The 19,173-nt window shown below is 43.3% G+C and overlaps 1 protein-coding gene across 10 annotated transcripts in view; it reads left to right on the top strand.

Annotated features, from left to right (window-relative positions):
- LOC146206664 (bromodomain-containing protein 8-like) overlaps positions 1–19,173 on the top strand; it is a 158,853-nt gene that overhangs the window by 78,202 nt on the left and 61,478 nt on the right. The window lies entirely within an intron of this gene.

The raw sequence follows: 19,173 nt of genomic DNA, 5'->3' as shown, positions 1-19,173 counted from the left end.
GGTCAAATGAAATTTAGGGTGTCCAGAAGGCCAATTTGGAGGGTTCGGACCGAAACTTTCGCTACACAGTTTATGCGGACTTTTTTTTTTTTTTTCTTTTTTCTTTTTTTTTTTCTCATCTTGAGCCAATTAATGCTCACACGTGAAAACACAACGCACTGACTTGGCACGACACAATGGCAGCCACCTTTGCTGCTGCCTGCCCAGTGCCCTGAGAGGCTTGTTGTGGCCGCCACTCGGAGTGCACAACGCTCCCCCATACAGTTGCGGCAGAGTATCAGGACCTGAAATGTGTTAAAACAACAGGCCAGAAATTCTGGATAGAACAGACTAAGGATGCTACGAATTCAACGGTTTGGAGTACTGTTGTGTGCATTCTTATTGTGTTCACTTTTGTGAAAATCCCAGTATACTGGTAGAATGAAGTCTACACAGCAAGCAAACAATGCGGCGTTTGCTATGTTTACAATTCGAATAGCGGTCGAGGGGCCCCCAAGGTAGCATCATTGTTAGCTCAAGATTCTCTAGGAAATCCTCGTTTATCCTCCACTCCAGGATCGATTAGAGTAGAGGTGGGTTTCCGAAGTGAAAAACACCTTGAGGTCCGCTTGAAATATATACAGGGTATTTCATGAATCTTGAACCAAGGATTTTAAAAAATGCGAAGCTTGTAGCTGGCTGAGACCAACTACATATGGTTTGTCAAGATGTAGTGCTCCTCAGATTATTTATATATTCTGCTGCAATAGCTAGTTAAAAAAGAGGAATTATACAAAATAATATTTACTTTAGGGCCAAGTACACTTCTTTAAGTTGTAGAGGGAGTTAAGACACAACACACCCAGTTTTTTTTTTATTAGCCTATCTCCTATGTAATCCTGTTTTGCTACGTTTAAAGAAAGCCTGCGAAAAATGGAAAAAGAAAAAAAAAAGCTACGTGACTGCGGTCTTGCACTACCGTATTGCAGCGCTGCCAAATGCGTTTTGAATTAATGAAGCGTGCACGCTACCCCTATCGAAATCAGCGGCCTTCCGACGCCACTATCACCATAGTCTCAAAACTGTGTCAGCGCATTCTGCCGGAGCACAGAAAGCCTGAGCCACGAGCAGCGATAAGCGATGGGTAGGCCACCGACAGCAATCTTGGGCGAAGATGTTACTGAGCTATCACACTGACAAAACAAAAAACAAAGAAAAAGCACGAGCCGCCTACTTTAGGGCAGGCTTGCTTTTTTATTTATGTAATGGTGCTGCTCGTAAAATGAGCAAGAGCCAGCCACTCACTTGGGCATGGTCACCACATATATTGTTAATTTAAACAGTAAACAGCGCGAACAGGAAGACACAGGACAAGATGAAAGGAAGCCACAGTACAAACGCTGACTCACAACTCAGCCTAAGCCTTTACTCCAAGGCCCAGAGAAAAACAAATATGACGAAAACGAAGCAATCGCGTGAAACAACCCCTGGGTTCACCTGCTACGGAAAACGTCAATCAAAAAAGAAATCTCTTTGCTTGAAAGAGCAAGAAAAGTCTTGCTGACACACTTATTGTCCCTTGAAATACAATGTGCTTCAACTATCTCTCTCGTCGACTTTTCTTTGTGGCGATACAAAATCCTAACCTGGTCAAACATGGGAATACACTTCTCCTTCTTCATTGTTTCACAGGAATGGCAATGTGAGACCAGAAAAGTTTTGTCCTTGCCACTTTCCAAGTTGTTCCGGTGTTCAAGTAGTCTCTTGTTAATACAGCGTCCGGTTTGTCCTATATAACAGGCTACACAAGAGAGTGGAAACCTGTACAGAACACCAGTCTTGCATCTAAGAAATGGGTCTCTATGTTCTACCCCACATTCTTGCTTCTTCGATTCTCTTTCCCTTTGAATAGCCGGGCAAATCCTCCTCATCTGGAGCGGGGGAGGGGGGGGGGGGGGGTCAATGCGACATCAACACCACACCTCTTGCCTACATTTTTGAGGCCATGTGAAATTCTGTGCACGTACGGTACCACTGCAACCTTCCACTTCTTCTCACCCATGCTGGGTGGGGATTTCTGTCTGAGCATTCTTTTAAGGCTCTTCAGTAACCGGCAACTGGCCTCATTAATAACCATTATCATTAATAAGAGATAACCGGCCTTTGCAATTCTTGTCAATTGTCTTTCAAAACTGTTGCCCATGCCGTGGTAGCAAGATTTCTTCAACGCATTTAACATGCATTTGTTGATCATCCCATTCTTCAACGGCCGGTTATCGGGAGTCGGTTATTAATCCCTGCCTAGCATGGGTGAGAAGAAGAGGAAGGTTGCGGTGGTATTCTATGTGCACAGAATTTCACATGGCCTCAAAAATGTAGGCAAGAGGTATGGTGTCGATGTCACATTGACCGCCCCGCTCAAGATGAAGAGGATTTGCCTGGCTATTCAAAAGGAAAGGGAATCGAAGAAGCAAGAATGTGGGGTGAAACATAGAGACCCATTTGTTAGATGCAAGACTGGTGTTGTCTACAGGTTTCCGCTCTCTTGTGGAGCCTGTTTCGTTTGTCCGAAAGTGCTGCAATATTACAACGCACGGGCACAGTCACATGACAGTTGTTTATATTTCGCGGGCTTTTTTCAAATGCTGGAAACAACGGCCATGCCATAGGTATGTTGGTAGAAAAAACAATACGTTTTTCTGGACCCCCTTCATAACTTGACGAAACTCACTTGGCCACAAAATGAATAATAAAAATTTTGCAAAATTTATCTTAGTTAAGTAACTAATTGAGCGGGATGTAAAAAAACTTTCAGGAGCGCTACATGACTGAAAATGGCATGCCTTTGGTTTCACCAAGCTTTGGTTTCACACTTGGTTAAAGTTATTTGAAACACCCTGAATATACAGTGAGAGAACACTTTATTATTTCAGCGTGTCGAAGTTTGAGTTGAGGTGTGTTTATGAATACAGTGGTGTGTAATGACCTGCTTAATGAGAAACTAGGCTACATTTGAACACAATGCAGTGTTTTCTGCACTCCATACCATTACTATAATGTGCAGTGCTATAGCGCAACATTGCTTTGCTGCATGCTTTTGCATGCAGCTCTGAGAAAACTCGTGTTGTTGGGGAACCTTACCGTGTTCTTCTGTTATAATGCGAGCAACATTGCAAAGGATTTTGTTCACAGTTCTTCATGTACTGTGTTTGTTATTGAACAGAATATGCATGAGCAGGCCTTCAAGATCAAATTCTGATGCTAAACAGCACTCTCAGTACCAGAATCTGCTGGCTTCCTGTGATTGGTCATATCCCTGAGAACAATTGAGGGAATTTTGCTCTGAGAATTTTTTTACAATGAGCTTGTTTTCTTTGCCAAAAGTGCAATATTTATTCATTATCGGAACATTTCTATTGGGAAGGATTTTTATTGAATTTTTCGGTGGCTGGACCAAGAAGAATGCTGCCATAAACAAGTAATCTTAACTCTGTTGCAGTATTAAAGAAACAGAAATATAGCATCCATCATTTACACTGCTGCTGTATTATGCATGAAAAGCAGCTATACAATTTCCTTTCTTCCGTATAGCTGTTTAGTGCGAGCTTGGTAAGTGCAGAAGTCCACTTTTAATGGGGCACCATAAACCAACATGATAAAGACATTGATGAAAAGGGGTAATCAAAGAAGAATATCTTCAAGGTTTTAACCTGTTAGGCAGGAACAGATTAGATTTCTAAAAAGCACGGGTAGTGCATTGGCACACGTCTTTATTTGATCTGTTCAGTGCCTCAGTCACTTCTCTTGTGAGTTCATCTGCATGGTCATAAGTGACTTCCCATTGTGCGAACTTATTGTTGTCTAAAAAATGTCTGCCGTGCATACGTCCTGCACAGGATTCGAATCAACATTACTGAGTACAAATGCATAATGCAAGGACCGAATGCGCTGAAAATTTCAAATTTCAAATTTCAAATTGATGACATACCCCTTGCTATGGTGCAGCGGTTAGGGTGCAAGACTGCTGTGCCGAAAGGTCAAATCCGGTCCACTGTGGCTGGTTTTTGATAGATGCTAAAAGCAAGGTGGCCGTGGGCTGTGCTATGTCAGGGCACGTAGAAGAACCCCAGGTAGTCGAAATTTCCAGAGCCCTGAACTATGGTGTGTCTCTTAGCCAGTCGCTTTGGAACATTAAGCCCCATAAAACTAACTGATCATGTGTTGCATTGGTTCCATGAAAGCTTATGCATTTAGGATAGATGTATAACAATATAGATGTAGTTGCGACTGCATTGTTTGGTTCATGTGCACCTTGATCTAGCTTTTGGTACGCAACTCTTTTGTTGCTCTTGTAGTGAATGTTAGTCTCCTTTTGCCACCTCAATGTTTTCTTTAGCAGGCAGATAACTGGGAATACTGGAAAGAGAACTCATTACAGCAACACGTCTAGTGAACCACTCAGAATTAATGCCAGTTTGCTTTGGCAGCAGAAACTTTCTTTTCATTGAGGCTAGTCCTGGATTTTTGCTCTGAAGAAGGTTCAGTGCACTGCAGATTGAATGTGCATTTTGCATGGGAAGCCATTTCCAAAAGTGATGCTTTATGGGTGCAAACCGTGACTTCCCCAAATTAGCCACCTTAGTCATGCATGGCGAATCAGTTTTGTTGCTTGGACTTTGTAACGGAATTTGGATGGTTATTTGCTTCTGTGGAAAGTAGAGCACAAGGCTTTTCATATATAGGGTTGTACGATTTCGGGTAAAACCCGATTTCACCCAGTTTTTGCAGCCCGAAGATATTTCTCAAAAATCGGGTAAATTCTGATTTTTCCCAGTTTCTGAACCCGGTTTCTGAATTTGTTAAACGCTAATATGAGAGCACCAAAGGAGAGTCTATTTGAACGATACTTTCTGATAAAGAAATTCTTTATGCCAAGGCAATCTTGAAGAGAGATGCACTCGAGCCACTTTTAAGTGTCCAAAAAACGCTTGAAAGCAGAAAACTTTTGATGCCAAGCTTTGATCACCTTGTAAAAGTCAAGCTACAGCAGACCGTCAACAAGTTTTTCACGATGATCGGTAAAAGCAATCTTGCAAAAAATATTTTGTCTATGTTACCTAAGAGCAGTGACACATTACTGAAAACTTGTGAAGAGTTTTGCGGGAAAATCTGCGTAAAGTGGGGCTTAACTTTGAAACCGAACGTCTCAGACAAAGAAGAAAACCAGTTGACAATGTGAAAACATCTGTGACAATGTGCCTTACTTGATCTGTTGCAGAAGCGGCTGCTGAGTCAGTCGTTTGATGACTATCGACCTCTCTTTATTTCCGTAATGGGCGATGTAGGCTGGCTTCGCGCGAAGTTTAACCAGTACTTACTGTAAGCCCCACAAATGGTAGTGTTGAGCTGATTGGCTATTGGAACGACGCAACTCTGCGTTCTAGCAAATGCAGTTTTGACATTGATGTGTCTAGCTAATGGCAGCTGTGACACTGAGCGAACGTTCCCTCAGGCAAGATACCTCCAGAGACCAGACAGGTCTCAGATGAAAAGCAAAATGTTTCTTGTCCAACAGTTGCACATCACTGAAAGTAATAATTATGACAGAAATGCCGAATTATAAAATACTTTCTTGAAAGCAACCCAAAGCATAACCCTAATCATTACCCACTGATTAGGAAAAATTGAATAAGTTATTAGATTGTAAATTTAACTCGAAAAAACCCCAATTTCGGAGTGTTTCCACGAAAAACCAAATTTCTTCCCTATTATCAAATAGAAAAATAATGCCCAATTTTAACCCCCCTAATTTAAAAAAAAAATATAAAACCCGAAAACGAATAACCCATGGTGCATTTTCAGCGAACTTCACTGCTCCTCGACAACCCTGTAATGCCCAAAAATAGCGTACTCAATAGGGACATACCACACATCTTTGGCAAGTGTAGCAGATTATATGCATCAGAGTTAGAAAAGATTTTATTTTTCTGAAGTGCACTGAGGTTTTCTCAAATCGACCGGCAGATTGGCAGCCAGTCTGTGTCTTATAGTGTAGAGCACACATCAGAGAATGAAGGACTCGGTCTGTGGGAGAGAAGTCAACACTATTCTGGACTCGAGCAAACAATGAAAAATTCTTCAATCATTATTTTTATAGAAATATGGTAGATCGATTTCACCAATCTCGCTGCACTTGCACTGGCATACTGGAAAAGGCCCAGCCACTATCTTAGTTGTGGTGTTAGATACGCTCGCAGTTACTTTCTGCTTCAGCATTATACCTATTTTGTGTTCAGTAGAATGAACAAGAGGTGTTACTAAAGCTGTGGTGTTGTTGTAGTCCGGATAGCACCATGTGCAGTACTGAGCGAGATATCTTTCGAGCCTTTGTGTTTAAGACAAGGCGAGACTTTACAAGAAGTAGTTATAAAATATCCCGTAGCAATGGCATACTCAAAGCTGTGCTAATGACGCTTGCTACCAGTATTGCACAGAAGCTGTAGTTAGAAAAGGGTGATATAATTAACCCTAGTTTTTTTAAATGCTTGTGCCTTTTTCTTAGAAATGGTCAGGAACACAGTGCTGAAACTAGAAGTGTCAAAAGGCACGTTTGTATTACACAACTGGAACTAGTATTATAAACTGCGAAAAGAAACTGGCCCATTTTTTTCTTTTGTTTTTCACTGATTCGATTCTTTCACTACCAGTGCCATAGAAGAAATGCAGTTCGTGCCTATGGAAGGGAGTAAGAAAGCCCTTCCTCTGTATGCTTCCTCAGGGGACCTCCTAAAGCAGATGTTCGTGACTACCAACGTTACTAGATTACCGGGTCAGTTTGCAAACTCTGCTGTTATTTTGCTGCAAAAAGCGGACCCTTTCTACTCCCGCTTGCGAGGTGGCGCTTCCTTCACTGTTAGCCCGGTCGCACTATTTTTGCAAAGCCAGTGCTCCGTGTTTAACGGCAATTTACCCAGATGACCCGCCGGGGTGGCGCAGTGGTTACGGCGCTCGACTACTGTTCCCAAGGACGCGGGATCGAATCCCGGCCTCGGCGGCAGCTTTTCGATGGAGGCGAAAAAGCAAGGCGTCCGTGTGCTGTGCGTTGTCAGTGCACGTTAAAGAACCCCAGGTGGTCGAAATTTCCGGAGTCCTCCACTACGGCGTCTCTTATAGCCTGAGTTGCTTTGGGACGTTAAACCCCACAAACCAACCAACCAACCAACCAGATGATTGCACTTCAGGGGAAACAACAATTAAGACACTTTATTGCAAAAGGAGCAGAATTAGAGTGCAAACAAGGTGGCATTAAAACAGCTGTGAGAATGACCGTACGCGACCGAGATGTGCTTAATATTCAATTGATACACAGAATCCTTATTCACGCAGCTTTGAAGATGAACAGAGCCCTTTCATTGGTGATGTTTCAGGCGTTGTTTTCAATTGTTTTGTCCATAATTACTGTCAGCGGCGACCCATGTGGCACCAGCAATCGAAGTTGTGGAAATCATTAGCCGAAACCCAAAGCCAAGATCCACTGGCTAAAGTAACTGGTTTTTAAAAGCTAGATGCAGATTTACTTCTGTGAAAGCTCGCCGTGAAAGAGCTAGAATCACGACAGGGTGCTTTTTTATTTGTTACAGCCACCTTTCATTTGCTCCTTAGCCAGCAGTGTGCAGTATCTGGCAGGTGAATGGCGACATACCCTCAGTACAGCCGAATCAAATCGGTTCGGAACTGGAATCCTTTTTTGTATTGGCTAGGAGGGGATACACCTTTTTAACTTTCAGCGCTTTGGGAACTAAGGTATGTCCCCTTGTAGCCAATGCAAAAAAGACCAGTTCATGCAGGAAGAAAAGTCAGAACATGGTCACCATGCAAAAGCACCTCAGTTTGTATATGGGATTCCCCTGACGTGCGGTCGCTGCTATATAGGACAGTTTGGGCACTGTTTTAACGAGCGTACTGTGGAGCAGAAACGATCCATGAGCAACGGCAGTGGCAGTCTCGCCTTGTATTGCAAGACCTGCAACGGCAAAGGCTATAACATTCATCTGGGAGTAAAAATTTCTATCGTAGGCAAAAGCAAAAAGTGAAGTTGTCGAGGCATACTATATCGCCAAAGGAGTGACAACCGCATTAGCTATCCATGTTTATCACTGTCAAGAAAAGCGATTGAATTCTTAAGAAGGACACATCAGAACACTTCAGCAGTCGTAATTCACACGCGTCCTGTTGCTATCACTGCTTCGTGCACAATTCCGTTCGTGCTTGTTCCTTTTTTTGCTATTTAGATTACCCTTATAAATCTTTGCTATCACGAAATACAGTTGGAAGTATGCGATCTTTGTGTGCATGTTCGTGTATTTTTTTCATCCTGTCTTCTTCGCACGGTTTTGAATTTTCTAGAACTACGATTTATTAGCCTAATTTCATGCCTTAGCCCCAGAAAATGTTAGTAAGGCACCAGCTTCGTGTAATGAAGCAAACAATTGTTAACAGCCTTCATTATACTTGTCTAAGCTGCAGCATGGGTGCTTTATGCACCCTTCCTTGAAGCTTCGATAAGTATATATATTGAGACATGCATCGGATCTAACTACTGGTGACATTGCGTAAGCTCTGCGAATTGATGTTTCGGTGGATAACTCAAGCTAGGCATTTGCGTCTCATGTGGGCCGCGCCTCACGAAGATGCGCAGGTTGAGTGCACAGACGCCGCTGTGTTGTGTTGCGGAAGAAGCATGCGCCGCACGATCGGCACGAGCTGTGTCGCTCTACACGATGAGAGGAATCTTGCGAGAACTCACAGGGGCAGCGACCAGTATGCAGCACAGCTGAAGGCAACAAAGAAATGTCGGGCACAAGGTTGCACATATGTTGACGGCAGCGCGGGCAGCAGCAGCATTGGTACAGAGGTCAGAGGCTACCAGACTGGTCAAACAGCAACAAATGCGCCTCTGCTCGGCGGGACAAGGAAGGGTGTCACCTGCAGCACCGGAGTTTTCAAACTGAAAAAGTAATACAGTAATGTTGGTGTGTACTTGCAAAACTACAGACCTGAGCACCTACGCTTAGCCGTGCATGGCATCACCATGTGTGGGCAAAAGGGCATCTTGCTGGTTGGGCCGATGCTGAGTGTGTGGACCTTTAAGGCCACTTGGCAGAGACAATGCACCACTTTTGCTCACGCTTGCATAGACTGCACCTCTGGGCTTATCTACCCGGGGAAAATCGGCAGTCAGTTTTTCCTGTCACTTTCGTATGTTCTATCTTGGGACTATCTTGTGCCCTCCTTTGTTCTTGTTTTTTTCCTACTTTCTGGTGGCGAGGGTTAATCTTGTGTGGAGTAACTACCCTGAGTTGCCTCGTGTAGTTGTGGTGTGCAGCTGGCATGGGCAGGGCTTGCTTCCATATTCCAGTTGTGTCCCCTTGTTGGTCTCCATGGTTGGTGGCTGGCACCATAGTCAAAAAACGGCTTTTTTTATAGCTTCCTCTTGACAACAAAATAACCGCACTAATCAAAAAATGAACTTTTCAGTATAGAAAAAAACAAATTTTTTAGAAGTATTGTGTAGCGAAAACTGTGGAAAACAAGCTTGTGTGATATCACCATTCATAGTTTTCAAGTGCCTCACAGACAAGCCCTGAATACAAAGTAACTATGCCGAGCAGCGGGATCTTTTGCTCGAAATTAAAAACGAAGACCAAGACTCCAGCCCTCGGAAACTTGTGACCTTTGACGAAATCCCAGTAGCTCTCAGTGCCCATAGGTCTTCAAGCAATGTCCAAGGCGTAATCTCTGTGAACGACTTTCTGTCGCTTACTGAGGTAGAAATACCGGGTAAGGACTTCTGAACAAAATGTTATCGCTTAACACAGAATCAAAATTTGAAAAGATAACAAAGAGATACCCACGAAGCACATAGTTCTAACCTTCAACACTGCCAGACTCCGTCAAAGTAGGTTACATTAAAGTAGACACCCGAGCATAAATTCCCAACCCCCAACGGTCTTATGACTGCCAAAAATTTGGCCATGGCTCCCATAGCTGCCATGGCTGACAAACATGTGCTATATGTGCGGCAAACAACCACCAATCCGATGAGTGTGAATCTGTGCCACGCAGCAGAAACTGGGAAGGTGGCCACATCGCATACTCGCGGTCGTGTCAGTTCCGTAAAAACGAAAAATAAATTATTATTCCTAAGTGGTGGTCCTTCAGGACCTGGCTCCTGCCCAGGCAAAGCATCAGGCAGGGCCATCCCCACCCTAGGCAGAGACAGCCAAAGGCGCTCCATCATCTTCAAAACAGGGCCCGCCTGCCCCTCAATCGGCAGCCCACAAGGCTTCCTCCTACAGGAGGAGCCTGAAACTCGTACATCTGTATGCAGCCGCAGACATCCGCCTGTGAACCGTCAGAATAGGCAGTGGACCCAAGTTGTCCTACACCTCCACTACAGCGGCGGGAAAATTATCTCTGAAAAGAAAAAAAGAGAACCTGCGTAACTGGCCCAGACAGTGTGGAAACGTAAATTTTTTAACAGCATTCCCATATCCTAAAGGTATACTGAATAAAAAAATTGCCGCCGAGATTTCCAGCGCAGATGGTAGCTATCGCATTGGAAGTGACCAAAACTATCCACTTTATGAACAGAAATGACCGGAAAGTAAACATTTTAATGAATATTTCTCACATCGCCGCACTTAGCGGGCTTCTATGAAAGCTCTGACAAAACCAGGTATCACGTCACAACACCCCCATCGCGGCTGGTTGCACCTGTTCATTTTTCTTTCCCCCGTGGCACTCACAATGCGCAGGGACTGACGTGCTTTTTTTTTTCTTGCTGCTCGTATTTCTGCGCACAATTCATTGTTCCCTCCCTGCGCGCAAACAGTTGTCTGCATTACGTGCCCTCCGTACGCGTCCCCCTCGACCTCCCTCATGTTAAGCATTCCACACTTCGCATCATTGTTCACGGCGCGAAGCGGGGGAACTGACACTACGTGTAGACGGTCAACCAACTTCAGGTGCGATGACTGTGGTGGCGGCGGGATCGCAGGGCCGTGACGTTGCTGAGAGAAGTTGTGACGTCACACCCGCCGGCTAACAGTCGGGAGCGCGCTGCCTCTGACCCTGCAGCCGCTCCAAAAACGTCAAATATACAGCCATCCGCTCAAAACTAACCCGAATTATATGGGTGTACCAGTGTAATCGTGTCTTAAGAATGCAATTGTGATGCTTTCTCAGTATTCTTGGATATTTGTTCAGTGTACCTTTAATATATGGCACTCTTCATACACTGGAACTGTCGTGGCCTCATTAAAGAATATTACTCTGGCATAACATATCTTTTAAACTCATTTTCCCCAGTTCTTTTGTGCTTGCAAGAGACCAACGTAAGACCACAACCCAAGAATATTTTAAAGAAATACAGTCTTTCGTTGCGACCGAGAAGAAGCAAACAGGCTCTCCGGAGGTGTCGTGATTACAGTCAGAGCTGGGTTGTAACTCTTAAAATCAGTCCTCGGACCAAATATGAAGCCATTACGGTTACTGTCTTCCATTTTAAAACCATCACAATATACACTGTATTTTTCCAGCGTCAACTAAAAGTAACACCTCATGACTTAGAAGAACTTTTAACAAAGCTACCAGAGCAGTATTTGCTAGTAGGAGATTTTAATGCCAACTCCCCTTTTGGTGTGGTGAACAAACTGACACCAGAGGCCACATTTTAAAAGGCTTTATTTTCTGCAGTAATGTCTGCCTGCCGAATGCTATAAAGCATACATATTTCTTGCCAAGCGCTGGAAAAATCAGTTTGCCTGGATTTGATGTTTTGTTCACCTTCTGTTTTTAATGATTTTAAACAGAACTATTTTGGCACTTTATATGGAAGCTCCGCTTACCTGTAAATGGCATCGTTACTATCACCCATTCCTACAAAGCCATTCCGATGGAAGCTTCATTTAGCTATCTGGGTGCTGTTTCAATTCGAAGCCACAATTGATAAAATGTATTCAGATAATCTGGGCATCGATGAAATCAACGAAATGATCAATAGGGACCGGCCGACCGTTTTATGGCGCCACTGTCGCCTCGGCGGAACAGCGCTGCCCGCGGCAGAGTGCCAAGGCAGTTGAACGGCGTAGTCGTTTCCGTTCTGTGAGGCGTTTTTGAGCATGTCCATACCCGTCATTTTGCAGTGTGGCTTTGAGGGCTTTAAGCTGCTTTGAGTAATCGCAAGGAGTATTTTTCGACTGGGAAACCTTGAAAGTTTTTTTTTAAAACCGCCCGACGCGTGGTATTTCTGTTATATACTCGAAAATGATGCGCGCGTGATTTCACCATGCGCTAGGAACGTTTTCGTTAGGTGCGTGTAAAGACAACTTCTAAGACTGGAATTGCGCCTGCACTACGTGTTCATCTTATATTTGTTCTAGTCGAAACCCTCCTGAAGATCAAATACCGCCGAGCTGTGTAGCCGTGGCACCATAGTAGTGGTAGTTGTAATGGTCAGCGCTCATGTAAAATGAAAAATATGCTGCACCTGTCTTTTTTGGTAATAGCCAGGCTCAAACGATTCAGAGTAGAATAATAGCAAATGACATTCCAGTTTCAACCTTGCAATGAGAGCTGGAAAGGAGAAAAATAAACAAGCAAGGCAAAAGTAGGATCCTATTTATGGTTGGAAAAGCAAGCACGCATATACTTCCAGGACTTCCTGCACAATTACGCTACAATAGCTCACTGAACCCGGCCTTGAGACTATCAGACTTAATATAAGCCAAATGAGTAATACCACCTCAGCATCATTTTTACATATACGACAATGCTACGACAATGCTCTTGTTGAACACGTTGGAGCTGCTACAGATAATTGACTTAGAAAATATTATACTATAAATGCGTTTTTCTCGAAATGCTGTGGATGTTGGTAGTATTTTGCTTTTGCTTGTTTAGGCATTCTCTCAGTGCGTGAAGTTCAATGTCCCACTGATGGCTTGTTCGCTAAGGTGTTCTACTTTCTCAGCTTACCATGAACTTGCGGGGCTGATACCTGACCGCGATACCTGATGTGTGAGGGGATACGACCATGTAGGTAGTTTTCCATTTGCACGTAAAGAAATCCGGATAACTGAAAGCCATTCCTTTTAAAACCTTGTCACTGCAGCTTGCCAGACGGCCGCTAAACCTGTTTACAGCATTGGCCATGGAAGCAAATTTCTGAGAGGTAAAACGGTCTTGTCTTACTACGCCACAATCAGGAAATCTCGCATTCACTAAAACGCCAATGAGAAACACTGTATTTAGGCGGGCCAGGAAATGGGCGCCGCTGAGAAAATATGTAAACCTGTGTCAGGTGCAACGTGAATGCGAAATAGAAGAAAAAAATATTTTCTACTCTGCCTCTTAAATTAAAACAAAAATGGTACGTTCATGCTCGTTTCCACAAACTAAATTGTATTTTTTTCTTGTTCGGCTTTTATATGAAGCCGATAGCAGGTTTTGTGAACATGTGGTATTGAATGAGCTGGGAATTGAATGATTTTATTAGCCGAGACGGACATGCCACAAGCAAATGTTAACAAATTCTAAGAGTATCAACGCAGAGCTCTCAGCACATTTTCATTGGTTGACAAACAAAGATAGGAAAAAGGACAAGATCATGGTAATAGGAATTGTTCATGTCTCCTATCTGCTCTTTCTGTTAAGAGAAAAAAGTAAATTATCTATGACTACGTCAGGAAAGTAGCTGCACAAACATTGTCTCTGCCCATCACTGAAGATTGTAACGCAGCCAGAACGACGGTGGCGGAGCTGCCTTTTCTTTTTCCGTGCTGGGGTTTTCTTGTACACAGGCAGGAAAATGCTAGCGTTGTAACTTACGCTGTTGTGCTTCTTCGATTTCCAATTGTCAATAAAGTGACTACAGATGAAGGAGTGCGGCTTCGGCTCCGAGACTCTCGTGCCGTCACTCCTGGGGAACAGAAGGCACAAAGCATCCGGTTGCAACCGGAATTTAAATAATTCAGCACTTTCCATGACCACACACTAACCAAATACGTAGATTCGTGCCTCTGCCTTTCAAAGAACCATGCTTAGGTCACCCGCCACTTATGCTTGTGTGGCAACCCGTAGAAATTAATCGACTTAAAAGCGTCCGACGAGTTTGTGTAGCTGCCAGTGCAGCCAACAATGCACCACGTTTCAGCAGCCTTGTTTGGCCAGACTTCGTTTCACCGGACATATTCACACAACTAGCCCAACTTTTTGCTCTCTTGAGGATATATTCACGCACAACATCATCTAAACCTTAGGATTTCCAATTTTCACACAAACCAACGACAAACAGCACCACACTCCAATGCGCTGGCTGGGGCCGGCGCATGCCAGCAATTGAGCGATGCCCCAGGAGGCGGCGCTGTCCGTTCCTTATACCTATAACATTACCGCAGCTCAGTTGTCTGCCATACCGCAGTCATCAGGAGTAGTAAGTCGAAATCATAAGCACGAATTGCAGAGAAGCAAAAAAAAAAAAAAAAAAAAAGAAAGAATATAAAGCGTTTGGAATTTTCCGGGGACATTGAACTCATTAAAATCTCACAAATTTTATAAAGGCATAAACTAAAGTGTGATGTATCCGCTGCAATGCAGAAAAACAATCTTGGCAAAGGTGCGTGTCATCTATCAACAGCTATATCACATGTGAAAAAAAGTGTTGGAGTGATTTGGTAAATCTAACAAGAGCTTCTTGTCTTTTACAATCTCCTTTCTCATAGCTGCTGGCACACAAACTATCATGGGAGCAGAGGCATATATATTGGATGAACATGTCTCCAATGTTTCTAGCCCCGCCCACTATACAGATGAATTTATAAATTGCAGAAACACAGCTGAAAACCAAACCTTCTGACAAGTGGCAGCCCGAACAAGCTTTAGAATAAATTGATTACACTTTAAGAAATCTAAATAATACTCTCTCTTGGTAAACAGATAGCTCCTGCCCTTGACCAAATACATTATGATAAGATAGCCCACTCTCGGTACTCTATGTAGAGGCACTTTTGAGATTTTTCAACCAACATTGGGTATTGCGGAAAATTGCTACTGGCTGGAAAATACCCTTTATTGTGCCATATCTGAAACCCAGAAAGCTACCAACCGCCCCTGGTAGCTATAGACACATAGCTCTCACAAGTTGCCCTGCCAAATGTTTTTATACTGTACTGAGTATGAGGATAAGGTTAACTTAAATCTCTCGAACTTCTTGATATATACCAATGTGGTTTAAAAAAAAAAGCACATTGCACTGTAGAGCACCTTGTACACCTTGAAAACACAGTTCGAGAAGCATTCATATGTAATAAGCACTGTCTTGCAATTTTCTTTGATATGAAGAAAGCATATGACACCACTTTGAGGTACAATATTTTTAGACTTATCCGGTCTATGCATTCGTGGAAGGGTGTTGAACTGCGTAATTGACTTTCTATCCAAATCACTCCTTCTAAGTATGCCTAGGCTCCACCCTTTCAAGAAACTTTATTCAAGAAAATTGCATACCTCAGGGGTGTATCCTAAATACCACACTGTTTATCATACAAATAGAAATTCCGAAGTTTTATGTACACAGTTTGTTGATTGCCTCAAGGTAGCATATACAGCCTTTGTCACAAGTGTAGAGCCCAGAGGGTCTGCTTCTGATCTGTGTAGTGGCGCTGATTTAGCATTAGTGGAAGTTCTTTGCATCGGAGAGGGTAGTACAAAAAACCTGATTACCATGGAGAGATTCATAACGCTGGAAATGCATTGCAAGCAGCACTAACTGGCTCAGAAGAAGACCCCATGGGTACTACATTTTTGTCAGACTGTACATCATCGAGCTTATCAATGTAATTGGGAAACCAAAAATAAATCTGGTTTTCTCCACAAAAAAAAACAGCTGCTGTTCCCTTCTTGCTCAGAGAAGTGGCTTGCAGATCGACCCTACCCTTTGTTTAAATGAAACCATGCTTCCAATAAAGCAAGAACAAATTTTTATTTGCAAGATTTGACAAGGAACTCGCGCTCCTGCCGCACATAAAAAAAATTAATGTTAATGCTTCTGGAGCCCTGAATATCCTTTTTTTTTCTGTCATGCAAATGTTAGGGCTGTGGTAGAGCATGCCTCTTCCAAGTGTACCACTTTCTGGTGTGCTCATTTCTAGGTTATGGATGTATATTCCGTGGTTCAGCACGAAGTTCGTATTTAAAACAATTAGATCTAGTACATAATGTGTCTGTGCCTGTCATACAGAACTTGCAGAATGTCCCCAATAGCTAGGCTATATGTGGAAGGAAATGAGCCCTCTCTGGAAGGTAGAAGGGGAACACATGTTCATAAAATAATGTCGCGAAGAAAGCACTTCTGCTGATTTATAGTCGCAACTTGACCCTCCCGAATAATATTCACCAATGAACCCCCAGCAATGAGGCCAGTGATACTGCGGTGTGAAGCGAGATGCCGTGACATTGGTACATTGGGCACACTGCCTGGTATTGCTCAAAGCAACAACCCTTTGCCGCAATGGTACAACTTTCCGTCTGTAAGTGATGTCACTTTAATGCAGTTCAACAAAAGCCACACCACTTAAGAATGTATCATACAGGAATATCTCACAGTAATAGAGAAATACAGTAATTATATAAGGTTTTACCCATAGTGTGCAAAACCTTCTACTTATGTGAGCTCCGCAATAGTGGAAGAGAACTGGAAAAAGTAATTAGGCTTGATCAGTGTGCATCGATATTTACAGCTGTATCTTACGCCATCCTGGTAGCTCTGGAGAAAGTAATGAATGAGGGCATTGCGAACAGCAGTGGTGGAACTGCTGCACCAATTGCACCAAACTGCACCAAATCAGAAATCCTGCTACATGCTGCTACAAAATCGATCTTTTGCCTACTTCTGCGCCACGCCTGCGCCAAAAATCGTTCAATAACTCCGCCAATAGTGAAACCGAACTGTCGCGAAACCAAAACTGACATCCGCTGGCAACACTGTGCAAGGCTGAAGATTATTTTTGCAGGTCCTGGGCAGACAATCACGTGACACAAATTTGACGTTTGTCTGTCACTTCTGAGTCTCCTGCCGGTGTTTTTTTTTTTTTTTTTCGATCTACTGGAAGGGAGTGAGAGGGTACTGCAAGATATCTCTCATGTCCAATGAGCGGGAAGGGTGAAAGGAGGGGTTGGCAGTCTAGTGGTCTGGCCGTCGAAGGGTCGAAGTATGTTCAAACGCATGATGGCTTTGAGTTGCCTTGGGCACCCGCTTAATTTGTGTGCATGCGCGTGGGTGTGTGTGTGTCCATAGGATGTGCGGCAGACGGCATGGTTTCAAAGAAGTGACGGTTTGGGACTGCCCTCGGCAAAGCACAGCTGGAGCAGTATATACGCTTGCTTCCTTTTCTTTTTTCGTATGGCCTGAGTAGCAGCGGAGGGAGCGCTAAGGATTTGACTGCTTCTCTGTGCGTGCACTGGACTATGTTGGCCACTTTTGTACCTGTTCAACCCCTTATGTGGAGCATCTTGTATAATTTCACAGCTTAATTCCAAACGTCAACGTTTACGCACCCTTTAGAATATTATCTCAGTCTTGACAGTTATTTCTTTTCCGCCACTACAAAACCGCATGTGTGTGGGCGTGCGTATGTGCAAATAACTAATGCGCAGGTACTCAATATGTATGCAGCTCCACATATGGTCAGTAAGTACCCTTGGATGTTTTCGTTACAATAAGGAAAGCATACGCACAATCCCTGCAGTGCACTGCGAAGAAGCAGACTCACGACTCCGAGTCCTTGCGTCGATTTTATTAACCAGCCACCCCGCCAAACCACAGGAAGAAAAAGAACTGAAGCAAACATTATGAACACACGGAATCGGCGCTCACTCTACATCCCCGCACATCGCACCTTTTGACTGAGCAGCGCCAGCAGCGTGCCTCTCTTGAGGGCAAAATAATCTCCAACCAGGACCTGCAAAAATATTCATCCCCTTTCCCTCCAATGAGCACGAGTCTTGAAGGAAAAAGGCACCTTGACGTTACCTTGATGTACAGAATAAGGACACCCAGAAAAGAGAGCATTTTGGCGGGCTAGTTGGTGCATAATAGAGGTGAAGAAAAACAGCGCGAAAACAAAGACGAGACCACTGCACCTGTGTTGTGTGGTCTCGTCTTCGTTTTCGCGCTGTTTTTCTTTACCTCTTTACCAGAAAAGAGGTCAGAATCAGGAAAAGGTACAGGAAGAGATCAGGCTGGTAATTAATATGAGCACCAATGCTGAGCTGCTTTTCTCAAAAAGGTGAAGTCTAAAAAAAACATTGAGAGTTAACAAGCCCTTCCGTAGAATGGACCGGAAAGGCTCGCAGCGGCACTGTCCAAGCTGGAGTCATCTAGGCAAAGAGAAGAAATAGTGCCTTGAAGTTGCAGTTTTAAGAAGCGGCAGTTAGGAATTTCTACAGAGAGTTTTTATATTAAGACAACTAGCAACCTTCTTTCAGGGCTGCGGTGTTTATAGTGTAGTTGCATATCTCGTTATGCTTTTCTTCTGAATAAAAACGACTTTGTTTTTAGTTTCAGCAAAACTTCCTGTTTGCTTAATTTGGGGCTTTTTAAGGAAAGAACAGCATTTAGACTGCATTTGAGGTTGAAGCTTGTTTTTGTATGGCTACGGTCATTATAAACATCTCAGCATTGGGTTCCAGAAATAAAAGAAGCCTTTTTTATTTGAACGTCTCAAGATTTGAAATTTTGCTACAAAACATTTTTTTTTTCTGCTACAAAAGCTCGAATATTTGCTACAAAATGCCATTTTTCCTGCTACAGAACTTGAAATTTCTGCTACAAACTGTGATTTCATCTGCCACAAAAGCTGCTACAAGAAGCCAGTTGCCAGTTCCACCACTGGAACAGTGTTATCTACACGGAGTCTCTTAGCGTTCTCAGAGCTTTAAATTTCAGAAATGCTGACACACCACTACGGGACATAATTCATAATATAAAAAGGATTGCAACATCAGAACATATTATTCTGCTGGGTCCCAAATAATGTAGGTGTTGATGGCAATGGGAGAAGAGATACGTACGCTAAACTAGCTCGCAACGAAACTAATGAGAAAGTAAACATGCCACCTAATGAGTGCATGAAG

Source organism: Amblyomma maculatum, chromosome 1 (genome assembly GCF_055883805.1).
Source record: "Amblyomma maculatum isolate TAMU_Amacu chromosome 1, ASM5588380v1, whole genome shotgun sequence".
Lineage (NCBI taxonomy): Eukaryota > Metazoa > Arthropoda > Arachnida > Ixodida > Ixodidae > Amblyomma > Amblyomma maculatum.
Note: the sequence above shows the minus strand (reverse complement) of the source record. Positions and strands in the feature narration are given on the sequence as shown.